The sequence below is a fragment of the Micropterus salmoides genome, unplaced genomic scaffold, assembly GCF_014851395.1.
Source record: "Micropterus salmoides isolate LMB-PRFRI ecotype aquatic unplaced genomic scaffold, ASM1485139v1 Ms_hic_scaffold_6, whole genome shotgun sequence".
NCBI classification, from domain to species: Eukaryota; Metazoa; Chordata; class Actinopteri; order Centrarchiformes; family Centrarchidae; genus Micropterus; species Micropterus salmoides.
This window is the reverse complement of record NW_024044348.1, coordinates 592,754-612,665: the sequence shown is the minus strand read 5'-3', so window position 1 is coordinate 612,665 and position 19,912 is coordinate 592,754. Positions and strand designations below refer to the sequence as shown.

The 19,912-nt window shown below is 43.5% G+C and overlaps 1 long non-coding RNA gene across 1 annotated transcript; it reads right to left on the bottom strand.

Moving 5' to 3' along the window:
- Positions 1-11,124: 11,124 nt before the first annotated feature.
- On the bottom strand, positions 11,125-15,624 carry LOC119890647. Its single transcript, XR_005442266.1, has 2 exons — positions 15,483-15,624; positions 11,125-11,461 (listed from the first exon to the last, which is right to left on the bottom strand). It is a non-coding gene; the product is annotated as an uncharacterized LOC119890647 (long non-coding RNA).
- Positions 15,625-19,912: the final 4,288 nt, after the last annotated feature.

Sequence of the window (19,912 nt, the reverse complement as noted above, 5' to 3'; positions counted from 1 at the left end):
GAGCCCCCTGCATTGCCACAAATGCGTTGTGATTTGCTTGTAGACACGACCGTACGAGATAACTGCTTTTGTCGGTCAGACATCAGTGCAGCCGTTCTTATCAAATGAAACAGGCGCTTCATTCCTGGTTTCAAGAGTAAACCCATAGACTGGAAGCTTTATAAAAAAACACCACAAGAACGACACTTTAAAAAACATAACTCACAATTTAAATTTTGTATTTCAATCAAATAGGAGACTTATAAGCTAATTTTAACAAAACTCCCTTCTCCGCCGTGCATCATGGGAATTCTGAGGGACGCGCCGCGGTTTAGTTCTGTCCTCAGCCTCCGCTGGAAGTGTCTCAGCAGCGGAGCGTGCAGCCTGCCCCACGCTTTCGTTACGATCCGCAGATCCCACAGGGAGCTTTTCAGAATAAGAGCGTTTTGCCTGCCTGATTTTGCTGACATGTTTAGATTTTGTTGATCTAGTGATAAGTGCTTGCTTTTTGACCTTCTACTTTGATTAAGTATCTACGCAGTTCAATTGTTGGTCTTTTCTGTCTCTTTAAACCGTGTTTATTGTCGAGAAGCGATCGTGGGTCTGCACAGGGTCTTATTTTGAAAATGGCTGCGTATTCTCTCCAGAGAGGAGCGGAGAGACACTTCTGGGGCGAGTCCAATCTCAAAATGTTTTGCAGGCGTTGAACTCGCCCCTGGTGTGAGACAAGCGTTGACTAGAGTTACTGCCATCAGCCTTGGCTGCCGCGACGGAGACGGACTCAGTGGACTTTCTAACTTGGTATAAATGACTTTGTAGCAGGTGGGCCCTGTGATGAAGCTCCGCCCCCACTGTGCTGAGTCTAGCTCCGCCCCCGCCCATCATCCTACCTGCTCTCCGTGTGTGTGTTGCTCTATATTTAAGTCCTCCTCCCTCTGTTGCCTGAATAACTGTGACAACATATTTACTTTTATAAAATAATGCTAATGAATCTTGTCCCGCTGCATTAATAAACAATAAACAATGGCTGTGTGTTCATAGATTCAGGGTTTACGAGGATGAAGAAATAGTTTTTCTTTTTTGGGAGAACCGTATTAGTCAAATTTTTCTTTAAGACGGAGTATTTTTTAATTTCTTAAAACCGGAGGTGACCTTTAAAGAATAATATTAGCTTTATAAATGGTGTGAAATTGCGTAAAAGAAAGGATGTAAATCTGTCTGACATTTCAGGAACAAAACACTGATGGATCTCATCAGCTAACTGATTAAACTCCTCACTTTGACTGCAGCAGCTTTAACGACTTTCCACCCAAGCCCATCACTCTGCTGTGAGTTACAAAAAAAAATCTTAATGGTGTTTGTCGGACTTGTATAATAGGAGTCGACACAGTCGGGGGACGAACAAGGCTCCCCTAAGAAGAGGAGCTGATTGCTTCGACACAGAGTAAGAAAACAAAAACTGCTAATGAGAGATTAAAAGAAAGAAAACCAGATACAAAATAACATGATTTGTGTTTTGCTTCACCTTTCAAGGTTTACAGAAAATAATAAGCGAGGGTTTGTAAAAATCTGAAATCTGAGTTCCTGGATATTTGCGTCCCTCGGAGGACGGCAGCAGAAGACGACGAGGCCGAGCAGGACTCAGGGTGATGATTGGCGTAACTCCCTGCCGATGTCGGGGTCGAGTCAAGCTCGTCTTTGTGTTTGTGTCTCCCTCCTTCATTAAAAATCCATTACACTCCCGCTAATGGAGCCTTAATGAGGACAAGGCTGGTGGATCGTCCTTCATGTGCGGCTCGGGGGAGCTTAATCGCCGCTTGATTCCCCGGTTGGGCTGTTTGGCAGGACGGAGCAGATTCACAGACTTTTTATTCTCCTGGGCGATCCGCGGTGGCTTCGCCTGTGGCACGCCTTCTGAATACGTGAGGTTGAAAAGGTGCGAGCGGCGATGCTTGCTCCAGGTGAAAGTACAGACCTTGGAACCTGGATTTTTTTAATTTAAGAGAATTATCCTACTTTCTATGCTCCAAATATCCTTTCAAGTAGATTCGATGATCATGACCGGGTGCTCAGGAACATTAACATGCACACATGCAGCCTGGACGCTGTGACCTTCCAAACAATCGACTACGAGCACAACAGAACCAGAAAAACCTAAAAGTTCGGCCGCTCCTCAGAGTTTTTTCTCCCACTCGGTGTGAATTCTGAATGAAACGAGCTTTGTGACGCTTTCGACCTCCCGCTGCTGATTTGTCGACCCGGCCCCATGAAATGTTGTGAAATGAGCCCCATATCTGAAAAATGCAAATAACCTGCACCGTGCACCCAATGTGAGAGGAATTCATTTTCCCCCAGCAGGAAGGTCCAGCAGAGAAAAAATGAAGGGTGCGGATGTTGGAGGGTGAATCAGCAGGGGCCTCCGGGGCCAACTCAGTTTCAGATGTGTTAGGAAAACTGTGTGAATACCTTCAGCCGAGGTTTATTCAGTTAGTGAATCACAATGCGCACCACCGACACACGGGAGCAGTGCTGCCAGATTGGGCAGTTTCCCAACTTAACAGGGCGAGTTAAAATCGTCTTTGGCAGGCTGTGATCATTTTGCTTACAGGTTTTGCAGACACTTGGGAGACAGAGGTATCATTAGTGAGGTTTTATAATACTTACAGGTGAGGTGAGGAGAGAACAGGTGAGAAATCCATCAAGTCCAAACGACACGAGGGAAACAAGGGGAATAATCCAGAGACGAGAAACATGAAACTAAACGCTGAAACAGCCCAACTTAATACACCAGGAGGGGTGAACATGATGACGGTCAGTGACAGGAAGTCAAACAGGATCACAACAGAGAAAGTAAAACAGGAAATGCTGAAACCATCAGCAGAAGAAAAACAACAACAGCAAGTTAGGTTTCTGTAATGTTTTTAGTGACCAGTAACTCCAGCCTGCAGAAAAACAGAATATTTCTCCCCCAGGATTCGCCAAGTTAAATCGACCAGGATGAGATTTAAAGCCAACTTCACTGCCGCAGAAAGAAAAAGCTGTATGAATTTTAAGCCAGAGAAAATTATTTACTGAAACCCTGAATTTAATAAAACATTTTATTATAATACTCAGATTCATATTTAATACACAATAGCTTTTTGGGGTGGTGTTTGTACTCTGATAACATAAAATTAAAACAATATTTGTCGCACTAAGAACTCTTACAGGTTTGAAAAAAAACTACGAAATAAATTGTGCAGTATGAGTTCCACCTTGGCTAGATAAGGTAATATAATATAATATAATATATAATAAGCCAATTGCTTCAGTGATTATTCATCCTGTTCTGTTTTTGAATCTAAAGGCTGCTTTAAATACAGATTTAAATAGTACTGACTTGAAAGCAGCGGGGACAAGGAGCTGGGTTTGCTTTCTCCTCATCACCACATCTGGGTGATGAAGGTTAATGTGTGTTAATGCATGTTTGATGTTTCCATTCACATAACGTTAGCCTAAACCAGCGCCGCAACGCCGACGCACAGACACGTCCTCGTCTCACACACACCTGTCTCTCCGTTGCTGGTAATGTTAACGTCTTCCAGCTCCGCCAGTAGCATAAGGTAGTAACAACGGGCCCCTGTGCAGGCTGTTATGACGGGCCCTTGGGCTCCACAGTTAGGAAGCACACACACACGTCTAGAAGGGAACCCTTTATTGGCAAATTTATATGCCTTGTTGCAACAACTGATAAGATTAGATGCAGTAAATACCTAACCTACCTAATTTAAAGCTCCTTAAATCGATTTCTTTCCATATTAACATATTAAATTCATCAGTTCTGCTGCAGCAGCTGTGTTGCTGCGCCCGGACGCAGCGGCGGTCTGAAGCAAAGCACCATCATGTGATGGATTTTACAGTCGGACTGTCAAGCCTAGACCTTTGTCTTTGCAAAGTACAGAAGTTACAAAGAGAAAGTTATGAGGAGCGTGGTCGGTGCCGTCACCGTCACAATCCTGAACGTCACTACAAACAGCTGAGTGCAGGAGGAGGAGTCCACTGAGCTGAAATGACGCAGACAAAAACCTCCTGAATCACGACAACCACATTCCTCTTCGACAGAGAGGCCAGACGTTACGGCGAATAAGAAAGCAAAATGAAAGGTGGCCTCCTCAACCACAATATCCAACAGGTGCTCAGCGGCGAGCTGACCCCGAGATGATGACGTCCTTTAAAACAGCGGCACGGCAGCCACTACTACTGCGAGCTTGCACGTGTGCTCCGCTAGTCTACTGGTCAGATTTTGCGTTTCACCCGGTTTCTGGAGTCTTGTCACATGATTAAATAGAAACTTAAGACTGGGCAGCCATACACATATTACCCAGCAATCATCGCTGCATTTGTCAGCTATGTGACACAAATACCAAAGAAAATAAAACTAAATTCATTCTGCTGAATCAATTACCTTATATAAGGTAATCATACCTTATAGCCTACTGCTAGCTGCAGACGTTTGTGGCGTCAGACACCACGGCAAAGTGGGAAATGCACATTTGAGTGTATATATAGCACTTGATTGTCATTGAAAGTACAGTTTGAGGTGTAATGTGTGTTTACTGTTGATAGATGACAATCAACGCACTTTTACCACGTAACTGACAAAGACCAGCCTGTAATTCGGCGGGGCCGCTCCCGTCAAGGACCCTCAGTACAGTGTGGGCCCCAGCGCGGCTGCACTGTCTATACCTACGCCCCTGTGGTAACTGACCAGTAACTGAAGCAGCGCACTTTAGGAAGTGGACACAGGTGGTGATAGCATTCATCAAGGGGGGCGCCGTTAAAAAAGTGCGTACTTGTGTTCACCTGTAATAGAACAGTCAACCTCAGAGAAGCTTGAAAATAAACCACCTGGGCGCCATACTTGAGTAAAACGCTGATTCTCCTAAACCTCATTGTCTGATTGATGGATTATTTGGCCAACGAGCAGATTGTGGTTAATTAACGGCGGATTAGCAGCGGCGGAGGAAAAGCTGCTGGCGGGCAGCTGAAGGTGACCTCTGCTTCCACGCCTGCCGTCTCCGTTGCTGCAGGCAGGCGAGCTGCGAGGAGGCACGGCGTTAATTCTCTGTGCTAAATTGTGTCGGTAAAGAGAAGATGGTTAAATTCAATAGAAGACTAATCTCACCCTTGTCTGAACTTTCTAGAAAATCATAATATTAAACAATAAAATTAAAGTACCTCAGAACAGACAGTTAGGAAACCTGTTGCCATCAGTTTCAGTGTATTAAATAATGAGGTGATATTATCTCGTGGCTGAAATGTTAATCTTGAGTATTCTGCCCAATAACAATCTTCATCTTTTAAACAGCAGGAATCTGAGTTTACATTGCAACCAATACAAATATGGATCCCTACATATGCAGTTACGTTCCACCTGCAGGCTGTCCCCGTACCCAAACACACACCTGTGATTGGTCGGGAGCAACAGTGTGATCATAAATAATATATATTCGTGTTTTTGACACGGAGTGAAAAACTTAAAGCAAGAATTCACCTTCAAAAGGCAGCAGCACTGTGACACTGCACATCCTCCCATTACTCCTATTAGACATATGAGAAGTTACTTATAACAACGGTTCTTTCCCAGCATAACCTTCAAGTTGCAGTAAGAGCGAACGAGACGGCCCATTAGCAGCACACGATACCAGTAGAGTACTTCATCTGATACCTTTGTTTATTTTCTACTTCCTTCGATACGCATCATATGAACGGAAGCGGTCAGTTGAGTAAAAATGCCACGACGGCTCCCCATCCAAATGATTTTTACACTAATCATTAAGTAATGTTTGGGCAGTGTCATTTTAAACATCACCACCAATATTCTTAATCTGGCCACCTGCCCGTGAGCACCGACGCTACCGGGGGCAGCACGTGATCTTTAAAACCGCTGACTTACTTTTGCCTTTTTCAGTCCAAAAATCAGCTGATTTGTTGCTAGAAATATCTCCGGGCGCCACCTGCCGTCTCTCGCCTGTCCTGCAGAGCAGAAGTGCTGCTTTGGAACTGCCGGCTTTTTGGCGGTCTGGTGACCGACCTGTGGACGAAAAATGAAAGGTCTGCTCAATCCGGATCGATTAAATGGTTTTTATTGCATTAAAAAAATAACTTTTTTTTACCAGGCGAGGATGAAAATATATTTTTTCTTTCTTCATTTGGGGTTTGGTATTTTAGGCATTTTTCCTGGAAATAGGGGCAAATAGCTGGGGGTCCCCAACTGGTTAAAATACATTTTTAAGGAAACGTACACACACGTGTATACATAGGTGGAAATAAACTGATAAGTAATGTTTCTCCTATAGCTCGTAATCACTAGTGTCCTACTTCAGTCCTTCCAGATCCAGTGTGGATTCCACACTTTCCAGATTCGTATAGGGGAGAGCGGGGTGAGTTGAGCCACTTTTTACTCGAGGTGTCTTTAAAGCGAGGACATGACATGTGATGTCTCCAACTGAAATATGTGCATATATTTCAGGATGTGTTGCGTCCCTGGGAATAAACAATTCGGAAATAAATTGTTTTCAAAATATGGCTTTCCAAAACAAAGTGGACTCTTGGCGGAACTTGAGCCACATGGGGGGTAAGTTGAGCCACATGGGGGTCGGGGACATCAATGTCATTTCATCGTGCAAAACTCAACGCCAGGTCCCAACATTCAGTTGCACTTAGATAGTGAAACACTGCAGCTGTGTCTGCTGGTTGTTTCATATCAGTGTATCGCTTTACAGTCCTCCTGTTGGTCTTCACGTCCCGCGACACCTGATGAATGGACTTCCTGTTTTTCCTCTCCCACTGCTCTCTGTCCAAACCCACAATAGGAGTTGAAGCCTGTCTGTCTTCCATTCATAGAAGCATGAGATGATGGTTTCTGTTGTGGTGGCAGCCCGGCTGACGGTGAGTGTCCTGGTTTTTCTGCTTTTTATCAGTTTTCTGCTTTTTTCCTTGGTTTTCTGTTCCCTGCCTGCCTCCCTGTGTTTTCTCCCCTGTGTGCTCTCTCTCTCTCTCTCTCTCTCCCTCTGCTCCTGAGCCCAGCCGACTACCTGCACCTGCATCTCATCAGCCATCTCGTCAGCCTGCCACACCTGCCAGTAATCACCTCATGACTGCCTGTATTTCAACCCCGGTTCTCCACACCATCCTCGCTTGATCGTCGTTGCTCCATACCCGGTGCCACCCCCATGTTCAGGCTTTCATGTTTCTTGTTTTTCACATTTTCCCTGTGCCTTGTCGCTGTCTTCCCTAACCCTGTCTCTCTGTCTGTTTCCCTCCCAGGTTCACTCACCCTCGTCCTCCGTTCGGCTGGGCTCATCCACCGGCCCACTCCTCCTCGGACTTCCCTCACGGCGTCCTCCCTGTTCCCCCGCCTCTCCTCGCTTCCTCGGCCCCTGTGTTCCCCGGCTCCCTGGCCCCCTGTCTCCTTGGTTCCCCGTGCCTGTACGTCCTTCAATAAACCTCCTTCCCTCTGAGCGCTGCATTTGGGTCCTCTCTGTCCACACACCACACCTCGTAACAGGTTTCTGCTCTAAAATGCATAATGTCACATCATCTTGGCGATGCATAAAAATGCAACGTAAAATTACAGTAAAATATCTGGGCTCAACTTCCCCACAGGCTCAAATCACCCCGCTCTCCCCTTTATGTTCAGGACAGTTGGAGGCGCCAACGCCGTCTTAAAAAGCTCTTGTTTTCCTTTTAAATAGTAAGTATTTCTTTTCTAATGACGCATATTTGGACAGTTCCTTTTACCACTAACCAATTCTTGGTCTGTGTACATTTTTCCCATCATCTGTTTTGCTTGTAACAGAGAAAGTGCTCTTTCTTCCTTAACTTACGTTCTTCAGGGTAACAGCCAAAGAAGAATTAGAGTTCCATTGTTAGTTGTAAAAAATAAAATCACTTATGTGTCTCCAGCGGTTGAGCTCTGACGATTAGTCGATAAATTGATCAGTTGTCAGCTATTTAAATTCAAAACCTTTATTACAGACTCGAGGTCCAAATCTTATTCACAACAATACATAAATACATACCCACAAACGCATTCATATAGCAAACACCACAATAAATCATGGTTAGAAAAATGAACAGTATCAAATTAATTTAAAACAATTCTCATTGTTCTAGCAGGAGACAATCATACCAGTGTTTCCACATGTGGGATTGGTAGCGTGTAGTACTTAGCCGTATGTTAATTAAGCCCAATATTATTTCATTTTGTGACCCATTAAGGCGGCACATGAATTTATATATTAGGTTTCTTAAACTGCGTGAAAATTTCTTACTCCACAAACATCTCGCTTGCACCACACCATCGTGGTCTTGTGAGTAATTAAATCACTCGCTAACTATTTCCATAATCGATCAATTTTTAAGAAAATGAGTCAAAATTCTCTGATTCCAACATGTCCTGGTTTCTTTCCTCCTCTGTGACAGACATTTGAGTGACGTCCTCCAGGGCTTTGGGAAACACTGATCGGACATCGTTCACCATTTCCTGACAGTTTATGGACCAAACAACTAATCGATTAATCACTATAATGATTGACAAATTAATCAATAATGACATTAATCGTTAGTTGCAGCCCTATCCAGCAGCTGAGAAGATCTGCTAGAGTGGAGGATGCCTGGACACACGTATGGTTAGAGGCCAGGTTAAACAATGCGTGATGATTTATTAATTTTATGCGGATAGTCAGAGCCGTGCTGTTCAAACGTGTTGGTGCTACAAGTGCTAATTTCTGCCTGATCTGGATACAAAAAGGATCAAATCGTTTGACTGGTACCAGGTTGTTTGGACTGATCGAGAACAGATACCCAGCCACACCGACACAGGCCTGAGAGGTTTTCATCCCTGCTAAACAAATAAAGGGAGTAAAAACAGTGGCAGCGCCGTGGCTCTCTGGTTGGCTGTTAACTGTTAAACTGGTGCTGAGCTCCTCATACGACACAACTTCATGCCCCTCTTACAGATTATTCAGAGAAGCATTACTGCCCCAAGTCATGAAATTGACGTCAGGGATTAATCTTTGCTCACATTTCAGACAGAAACACCCGTACATACACTAAATTCTCCCACTGCATCCCAGCTCATGATTCGTTCCTCCCTCCGGTGCAGCCGCTTCTTCTTTCCGGCAGGACTTAAGGCAGGAAAAGCAGATCACATTCGATTTAAATTCCTTCATGGATTCATTCCTGCTCACACACACACACACCGGCACTTTTCTCTTCCCGATTTAGCCCTCCTCTGCTCTGCCGTGCCTCTATTCTCCGTCTCTCTGCAGTGTAAATCACATTAAGCTCTAATAGGCAGCTTAGACGACCACCCAAAGCACCACGGGCCATTACCTACTCCATTTTAAGAAGATCTGCTCAGTAATAACTACCCATTGCTGGAAATTAAGGCACCTGCCTTCCGGCCAGAAGCGGTAATGTCCGCAGAGATTGTCAGATTATTGAGCTTTCCACTGCCGTTTCAGCCAGGAGGAGGAGGAGGAGGAGGAGGCCGTTGTTTGGCTGAAGCTTAAAAACCCTGCACTGTAATCACTGTGTCACAGGTTTAAATCCGGCCTCAGCACAAGAAGAAAGCAGGGTGAGCTCATCTTTTAAAATTTCAAGGTAAATAATAATAATGTACATATAAATAAATAACAACCTTTCCCTATTTCGGTTTAGAGTTTCTTATTTTTTATTGTTAAACCAGCAGGTGTTGCTTTTTTACGGAAGCCCTAAGAGGCCATACATTCATACATTTTTTTATCTCTGTTTTCCCGTGAGAATGACTTAATTTAATTTGTTTTCTCGAGATATTTATGTTTTTATCTTGAAATAACAATGGTTGTTTTCCCCAGATAACGACATAATTAATTTCATCTTGAGAGAACAAAATGAGTACAGGGGTCAGCAAGTAATTTTTTTTAAGGATAATTTCCCCGGTTAGCTCAGTCGGTAGAGAACGGGACTCTTAATCGAAGGGTTGTGTAATTGTAGTCTTTTCAAAAGGCATCTGAAATAACAACCGAATTGCAATGCAGCACTATGACACTACAACTCCCATGAGTACTACCTGTAGGCCTACATGGTGTTTGCTCATTGGTCCATTCGTGAAGCCCATTGTCTTGAACAACAACACTGTAATGTAAATGCACACACATCGCACAATGTTCAGTGCGCGAGTGGCCGAGAAAATGCACAGGAGAGCGAGAGAAAGAGAAAAGGCAGGAGGAAAGTGTCGGTAAATGCTGTAAATTACAGTTATCTTCATGATTAAGGGACATGGTGGTGTTTAAAAAAGGACACAACATAGACTACTAGCAGGGCTGCCGTCATCTCACATCATATCGTCACTACCTTTTTAATAAAGCTTCTCACGGCATATGTTGGAAAGCAGGAGCTGCGTTTGTATGGGAATAATCTGGAAAATAAAGACCTGTGGACTCAGATGGACGTATCTCCCGTTACTCAGAGCGACCAGAGCTTCAAGATGATGAACATGAATCCCGTCAAAGCTCTGAGGAAATGCAGATGCAAAACAAAACTGATGTAGGCCTAGATAAAGTTTAAATCCGGTGGCCTTAATTGTGGATTTTTTCTTAGACATTTATTCTTTGTTTCTAATGCAGAACATTTTTCTACTCTGTATTACAGTATTTACTGCTATTAAAAATAAATAGTTATATCTTTTCACCCATGCAGCACTTTTAATATATGTAATAAGAAGCTGCTATTTTTACGTGTTTATCTTAATAAACTACATGTTTTCATTAAAAAGGAGCTTTAAACACAACTTTATCAGAGCTAATGATAATATTAGTACATTATAGCACACCAATTATAGCACACCAATTATAGCACACCATAGTCAACTTTAATCATCTATATAAATAATCATCAATCAACGTAATTTTCCAACAACAAAAATGTGGCTAGTGAAAATGCTGTGTGGCTAGTAACTCTGGGAAACCACTAGCCACATTGGCTGGTGAGCAAAAAAGTTAATGTCAAGCCCTGATAATGTCTGAATGTACGGCCTCTTATGGCTTCCGTAGTTTTTCATCTTTGTAAATAAGAGCACTTTATTTTTTACGCTCATACTTGCAGCACTTTACCTGCTGGGGAGAGGAAGAGTTTTATTGGTAAAACCTGGACACATTTACTAGAGATGTTGACGGGACCCAGATGCCTTCAGGTCCCTGACGTTTCGTTGCCCTGCACCCTTCACATGAACTCCATGTGATGTCTTTGAATGCTGGGTTCAGGTCCAGGTCTTTGCTGAGGCCTTGGAGCGCCTTCCTGCTGCATCAAACATCAGCCGATTCTTTCGTCCTCTGCTCCGAGAGGCAGCGGTGACTTTTCCTCCGCAGGCGGTCGGTCCCTCCAGGTTCACTACAAAATCTGCTGACGACAAAAAGACCTCCATTTTTCGTAGCAGACCGACGTGACGCTCAGCGCCCTGAAGCCGGGAGAGGAAGGAAACAACAGCAGGGAGGTGAGACGCTGTGCTGTCGGACAGGAAGCAGCACAGAGACACAGCTGATTACTGTGTTTTTATTTTATTTAAGAAAGTTACAAATCAGAATCAGAAGGAGCTTTATTGCCAAGTAGTGTTTTACACGTGTCTACACGCAGACAAACATACAGTCAACATAAATAAATAAATGTGGAAATATATAAATATGGAATTGAAGAACAACGTTGCAGATATATACATGTGCATTATTCTCAACAGTAGCTTGTGGAGATGCGGCATTTAAAAACACAGCAGCTAAATCAATAAAAAAATCTTGAGATCTGCATGATGAAGTTTCCCAGTGACCTCGGGGCATGAGAGTCTCCCTGAGGCTGACTGTTGCCTACTCTCTTTTCCTGCCAGGATGTGAATATTGTCTTTGCAAGGTTCTTTAGCTTTGGAAAACTCTCTTCTCAAAGTTAGCATAGTTCTTCAGGGTAGTGATGAAATCCAAATTTGCAGCATCCAGTTGGGTCCCCAGGTTTTCGGTAGTTTCCAACCTGAAAGTGATTCTCCTGGGCTTAATTCAACCTGAAGCTGGTCCATCTGTTTGTGATGTTGTTCTGCAGTTTTATCTATTTTATGTTATCTGTCTTTGCGAAACGTACTAATAGCTTGCTCGTTAGCATCAGCATGGTGTGTGGCGTCCCGGCCAGCTCGCCTTCTCTGCTGCCGAAACTTTGCAGCATCCTCTACGGTTCATCAGCCAAATCCCTGAATAAACTTCAACACATCCAGAACTCTGCTGCCTGCCTCCTCGTCCACACCTGTGACCACATCACCCCTGTCCTCCAGAATCTCCACCGACTCCCTGTGACCTAATGCATTCAATATAGGATCCTCCTCCTCCACAACCGGGTCCCTTCAGACCTGACAGACCTGCTCTACGTAACCTCAACTCCTCCGACACAAACCTCCTCTCCCCACCACTTAGGACCAAGCACCATACATGGGGCTCTCACCATCGCGGCGCCCTCGCTCTGGAGCTCCCTACCAATACACATCCGTGATGGACACATTCAGATCACTTATTAAAACCTACCACTTTAGATTTGCCTTCACCCTCTAATTATAGGACATTTCACCTGCTGATTTTTGCTAGTTTTATGATCTCACCTGCATTTATGTATTTTGTATTTATGTGGGGGCGGTGATGGTGCAGTGGATAAGACACATGCCTTTGGTGTGAGAGACTCGGGTTCAATTCCCTGCGCAAGAAACTTAACCCCTTGTTGCTCCAGAGGCACTGACATGTATAGCAATTGTAAGTCGTTTTGGATAAAGGTGTCAGCTAAATGTAATGTAATTTATTTTATGCATCTATTTTTAATGTGCTAAATGTACAGATTTTATTGTAAAGTGTCCTTAAATCCCCTGACAAGGGTATTTGGATAACTTCAGGTTTAGCCCCCCGCTAACTTCAATGGAGGAAAAATTCAAGCCATTATAAATGGCGGGCCAGAAGAAAGTCCAATTATTTCAATTCCTTGTGTACTCATGTGCATGCATGTTTAGCTCAGTAGGTACCGTCATCAATTTATTTATTTTTCTGCTATCAAAGCAATCGGTCCGCCGATTGCCGACCACTGCTCTAGACCTTCCAAATTAATCAAATTCTGAAAGTGAAAGTAGTTTTTTGACAGGTGATGAAGCTCAAAAAAATGTATCCACTGTTTTATAGCCGCTTGTTTGGCCACTAGAACCACCAAAATTGGCTTCAAAGCACGGAGCACTTCCTGGGGGCTCGGAGGAACTGTGATGCTAACAAGCCGGTCTGGATTGTGTAGTTACATTTTTGGGGAGGTGGTCTGCACAGAGCCCCGACCCTAACCCCACCCAACAGCTTTAGGGTGAACCGGAGTGCCGACCGTGAGTCAGACCTGATCAACCTCAGTGATGGAAGCAGTGTTGCTCTTGTGTCTGAATGGGAACAAATTCCTGCAGCAGGTTCAACACCTGCTGTAAAGATTTAAAACAGAAGAGTGACGGCTGTTGGAGCAGCACACTAATAAACATGGTGTCCGGTGTCTACATACTTTTGGCCATATAGCGTCCAGCGACGGTCTCCATTAGAGACCGGAACGGTTTCGAACTTCACTCTTAATTGCATTTTCTCTGCCGGTATTGTGCACTTATAACACTTCCCCAGTAACGATGTGAGACTAATTTAACAGTTGATACTAAGAGTTGATTTGTAGGAAGCACAGACTTTAATATGTGACCTTGTCTTGAGATTCTCCTTGGAACAAACTTCATGCTATAAATGATGCAGCCAGAAAGGAGAAGGGATGAACCAGATTCACTTAATCTGAATAATTCAAATGTGACCAGAATTTGCAATTTCATTACCCCCATTAATGAGTTAAAAACAGAAGCAGAGATTCAGCTCCAGAGCTTTTAGAAGCTCAGATATTCAGTCGGCATGAGAGTTTAAAGTTTGTGTGTCTTGGTTGTATGTTTTCTGCTTCGGTCAGCGTTGTGTTGCCCAGTTTACTGTCGCTCCTCAGTTTTACAGTTTGTCTGCACACACTCAACCTTTCACACCTGTATTTAATCCAGTTACACACAATGAAAGCAGAACCATCTCAGCTCAAGTCACTGCTGTTGTTCTTTCTCTTCGCCTCCCGTCTTGACGCCGATTTGACCTTTCCTCGGACTTCCTGTACAGAGCTTCGAGGTCAAAGGCCCATCTGGGCGCTGCAGTAATTCCGCCACGATGTTGAGGTGGACAGCAGAGGCAATGGGACACCTGCAGAGGGGAGAGGAGGCTGATGGGAAAATTGAGTCAGCATCTAGCTGCGCAGATCCACAGACAAGAGACTGTATGTGCATAATCAATGAGTAACCGGTTGGGACAAGGGCGGCAGAACCGGACTTTAAAGTGCCTCCAGAGTGACTCGGTGGTGACCCGGCCAGGTGTTGAGGCGTGTGGCCTTCAGAAAGAAAAAGTTTTCAAGCCAAACTGTCTTGATAATGATGGATAATGAGGACCACGGTGAGACCTGAAATGAATAGTTTTTCCTCCCCTTAGCTCACCAGCTCCCTTTCCCTCTCCCCTCCAGCTTATAGACTGGATGTGAGTCACTTTATTTTCACTTTAGCTTCAGATTTATTTTCTGTCCTTTTCGTTTGATATTAAACATTTTCCTGGAGAAACCCCACGATTTCAGGGGACTCATTTTTCCAAAGCCTCCCAGGTGAGCTGCCATCATTGTGCCTCTCCCCCTTTCAATAAAATAAACCCATATATACATAAACTCTGTGTTGTTGTGCCTGTTGGGTAGCCTTTTATCCTCTTTGCAGCCATCCCCACTCAGGATCAGCTGACCTGTGAGGTTCAAATCAGCAGAATATTCTTTCAATGTTATTGTAATATAACATTTCAAGATCCGGTACGGCTGTCGCTGGACTCGTACTTGCCAAAGCTAATCCATGTCATTTTGGGAAACGGCCATATATATCGCAGTACTTTCCAAGGTACAATCAGGGACAATCTCTGCATTCAGGTCACACAATACAGGTAACGAGCTGAAATGTGTGTTTCTGAAAGACATCTGGTATAAACACATGATACTACTCGGCAATAAAGCTCCTTCTGATTCTGACTCTAAAGAATGTATACAAACACATTCAGACCTATTATAATAGCAACATGACCGGCTGATCCCAGAGCTGTGCATGAGAGCTGATTTAAATAGAGTTGCTGTGTAAATATGAATTGACATTTGTCAGGCTGCCAAACTCATGTAAAAATCCAACTCAGGTTGTTTGACAGCTCTTATCTTAGCCCAAATGAACCGCACCAAACGGGTAAGTGTGAAAGCTTTTCTCCTGAACTTTGCAAAGCTCAAAAAACAAAAAAAACCATCCAAAATACATACACACACATCAGCATGGCCGGATTTTGTGCTTGAATGTGCTGAATGAATTACGAGGAACGTGGATGACTCGGGAAAAGTTTCACCTGTTAACTTTCTCTCAGCGAGAAGTTAAATGAATCCACAGCAGACAAACAAACAGTGAGAGTGCAGCATGAGACTGGCGCCTGCACCGCCCACCAGGTTTCTGCAGAGCACCGGCAGCTCAGAGCGGAGGGGGGGGTTATATTCACTGCAGCCCACCACTGTCTCTGAGAGATGAAGGAGAATAACTCAAAAAGATACAGAAAGTTATGCACACTCGAGGGACGTTATGCAGCCTGAAGTGCAAGGTTTAAAGAGGACACATTTAATTATGAGTTACAACAAGAGAGAAATATACAGAGAATCATGGGTGAGGAAATACCGGGAGGGACTGAGAATGGGAGTAAAAGAGAAAATAGCAGAGGAAAAAGTGTCTGTGGGGGCGTGAAGGTGACGAGAGCCTGCAGAGGGAAGCGAGTACACAAAATGGGAGAGAAGAGCAGATGGTGCTTTATCTCTCTTCACAGAATGGCATCACATTACCACCAAATTTAATCTAATCTCCACAAAAATGCGACAGATCCATTTGGATACGGCCTCCAAGAAGAGCCGAGGGGCACGACGGGCGTTTTTATCGCTGTGAAGGAGAACGTTGTTCCATTAATCTCCTCCTCTGGCAGCCCTCAGAGTCCGATCGGAGCCGGCGATGAGACGGCTGCTGAGCAAACAAGAGCAGCTTCTCATCGGAGGAGGAGGAGGATCTGAAGAGAGATGAAGGCTCGGACAAGCCTGATGTGCCAGAATCGCACTGCTGACAGAACAAGTATTAATTTTGAATTATCACGCATCAGTCGTGGGTTTGAGTGAGTCATAAACTTGGGAGTTGTTCGGAGCGAGTTGCAGCGTAAACGGTGATGTGAAGCTTGTCTGCGCACAAACCAACACTGAGAAATTCTTCAACCCGCTGATGCACTTGAACACATCATTCCTGATAGAAACTGTTACCTAACCCTTAAAAGCACCTCGGGTATTTATAGACTGTGCACCATATCACACCCTGTCTCATCCAGTTTCCCTGAATTCCTCAAATTACTTGTTTTTTTAAATCAGTTTGGTGTCTAAATGAAAACCGCTTAAAAATGTCTTCAAAAGGTTTGTTGGATTCTTAGAGACTAAAGGAAACAGGTAAAAGAAGGTGCTGGGTTTCCTTTTGTGTGTCACTGTATAAAGGTTTTTTTCAGCAGAGCATTTTTTGGACAAAATGAGTCTGAAGCCCTTCGTGGCTGGTGATTAATCAGATAACTCAGAAGCAGAATCACCAACATGAGGCCAACACATCATTCACAAGCAAACAATACATCATTTATAGGAATTCAGGATGCATGTAAAGGGAAAAGGTGAGACTTGGTGTCGGGGTTTTCGGGATGTGGGGGAAGGCAAACGAAGGGTGGGTCGAGCTGGGCAGGATGAGTAGATCAGCTATAGGCAGGCCTGACATGTGCTTAGGTGTGTGGTTGAGGCACGGCCCTGCTTAAATTAACTTAATTCTGAATCCTCAGTGCTTGTCTGACTGAATGAAAACATTTCTTCTCACACACCTGTGTGCTCTTACTGCTGACCAGTGAACACACCTGGATCAAAGCTTTGGTAAACATTTTGCCCACAAAGTCGTGTCACATGTGTAGTTTAGGTTATATAACAGAGATTACTTTAGGGTTACTTATTTATTACAGGTGGGAGAAAAAAAATCGATTCTTAGAAGCATCGCGATGCGGACGTGTAAGATTCTGACTCGATTAACAAATGTTAATAATGTAATGTTGACAGACTGACACAACAGAGAGACCACCGTTCCCCTGTATTCGGCACACCACCGCTGCAGAATGAATAACCACCCTACTTAAATGTCAAACAATCATTAATATTATTGGGCAAGTGATGATTTTAGCACGGTGACACTCAACGCTGGGCGATCTCTCTGTGTATCCTGAGTGTGAGACCGAGCGAATGAGAGCGAGTGAGCAGCAGAACATGACGGTGAAAGTTAGCGGAGAAAAATATTAGCATTGAGTTTTTGTCAGGTAATGAACGTGCAGTGTAGGTCACAGTGTGTCCGTTAATAAAAGTATGTAGTTTCCCCAACTGCTGGAAAAGTGAAGGCAGTTAGCGCCAAGCTAACATCTCTCTGTACAGCACGTTTTTTGGCTGTTATGTAACGTTAGCTAAAATAGCAACAAAGTAATATTAATTAGCTCAACTGTATAACTAACTCACCTACTTGTAAAGGGTCGAGAATATCAGATACAGGCTTAGACTAAACTGGTGTACAGCTCTGTCCTGTATACAAACTGTACATCCTGATAATTATATTTCAGTTTTTCAATAATATTTCTACACGAGTGTCCTTTTATCGTGGCCAGCCTAAGGCCTTTTATCGTGGCCAGCCTAAGGCCTTTTATCGTGCCAGCCTAAGGCCTTTTATTGTGGCCAGCCTAAGGCCTTTTATCGTGCCAGCCTAAGGCCTTTTATTGTGGCCAGCCTAAGGCCTTTTATCGTGCCAGCCTAAGGCCTTTTATTGTGGCCAGCCTAAGGCCTTTTATCGTGGCCAGCCTAAGGCCTTTTATCGTGGCTAGCCTAAGGCCTTTTATCGTGGCCAGCCCAAGGCACACCTGTGCAGTCCCCATGCTGTCTGATAAGCATCTTGATATGCCACACCTGTGAGGTGGATGGATTATCTCGGCAAAGGAGAAGTGCTCACTAACACAGATTTTGACAGGTTTGTGAACAATATTTGAGAGAAATAGGCCTTTTGGGTACATAGAGAAAGTTTTAGATCTTTGAGTTCAGCTCAGGATGAATGGGGGCAAAAACAAAAGTGTTGCCTTTATAATTTTGCTCAGTGTATAATACACGATCTACAAATAGATTCAAATTATACACATCATAAGCCACAAATAGAAACTGGTGATTTGTGATTTGTACCAGAATTTGAATGAATGTGAAATGATTTGTCTGCACAAGGGTCATATTCTATTTATAGATAGTTTTGTTTTGTATTTGTAATAATATAATGATATTAACATCGATTTACCCCCATAGACTCTGCATCACATGAAAGGGTGGTGAAGGTAGATGAAGTGTTAGAGGCACATGGCTAAACAAAAACAAGCATCCTGGTGAAAAGAATTGGGCGGATATGTTGGTGGGAGCTGTGCCCCGGTTATGTTCAGTTGTTCATTTTGCTAAATACCCACAGCAGCTTAAATTAAAAAAGGACAATTTTCACCTCAGGCTGCACAGAAATCCTTATTTTCCATGTTGGAATCATGTTTTGTTTGGTTTCATAGCTGCATATAAATCTGTTAATGGTGGAAACCTGAGATGCAGATCAGCAACAAAACTGAGCTGTCAATCACATCCCAAAAACAAGCTCTTTCTCAGAAATACATGTTTTATTCAAAATGAAAAGGGAGCAAAAGTTACACGTTTATTGAGTTACTGATACTGAAACTCAAATATTTACATTCTAAGAACTAACACTAAGTTCTGTCAGTTTCATTTGCCAAGATAAATCTGAGTCTGAGTGTTTTCTATATGGCTCTATGCCAAAGACACGGCAGGTAATGATTCACTAAGTGTAATTCCGCTCAAATTTAGGTTCTTCTGCTTGTATCCAAAATGGAACCAGCCATTGAAACCCAATCCTAATTAAAGTGGTTCATGCTGTAAACAAAAATCATATAATGTATTCAGATTCTGCTAAAAGCTTTCAAGATGAATGAAGTAGATTAAAAGTCAGTGTTGCCGTGTAGTTTGCTCCTGGATAGAGCGCTTACTGTGGAGAAGTCAATTACACGCTTTGACTGACGGTCTGGATCGAGCCAGTTTGCTGTTAGAAGTACAGCAGAGATAATTAAAGCACTGTGCTGGAAGGTTAGTTAGTATTAACCTGGCAATCAAACCCATTAGCTGTATTTGCAGTTTAATATTGAGGCAATATCTCACACCAAACACAGGATGTTTATTATTAGAATCTAATATTTGGTGGAAGTTCTCAGCATGTGGCAACTTCAGAATACTATATGCTCAGGATCTTGACTCAGTGCTGTTAAAACGTTACCTGCTGCTACTGTTGACATTTACTGGGTCGTTCTGTGTAACTTTTTTCTGCTTACATTCATTAGGTAAATTGTGAACACCTGGGGGACCCAATGGGTGGAGATATATAAGATCCATAACTATGTTTTCAGTGGTGTGTAAAGACCTTACATAATAAAGCATTATGTTTTCATTACCTTAGAATGAGACATTTATATCTCCATAACCGCGGATCCCACCTTTCATGGACGTCGCCACGTTGCATCGTCACGTTTCTACAGTAGCTGAAAACGGACAAACAGCGCTACAGAGCCGTCACTACGTTCTTCTTGTTCTACTTCTGGTGGAATTCAGATAGTGCAGACACTCACTGTGTTTAATACGTACGTTAGAA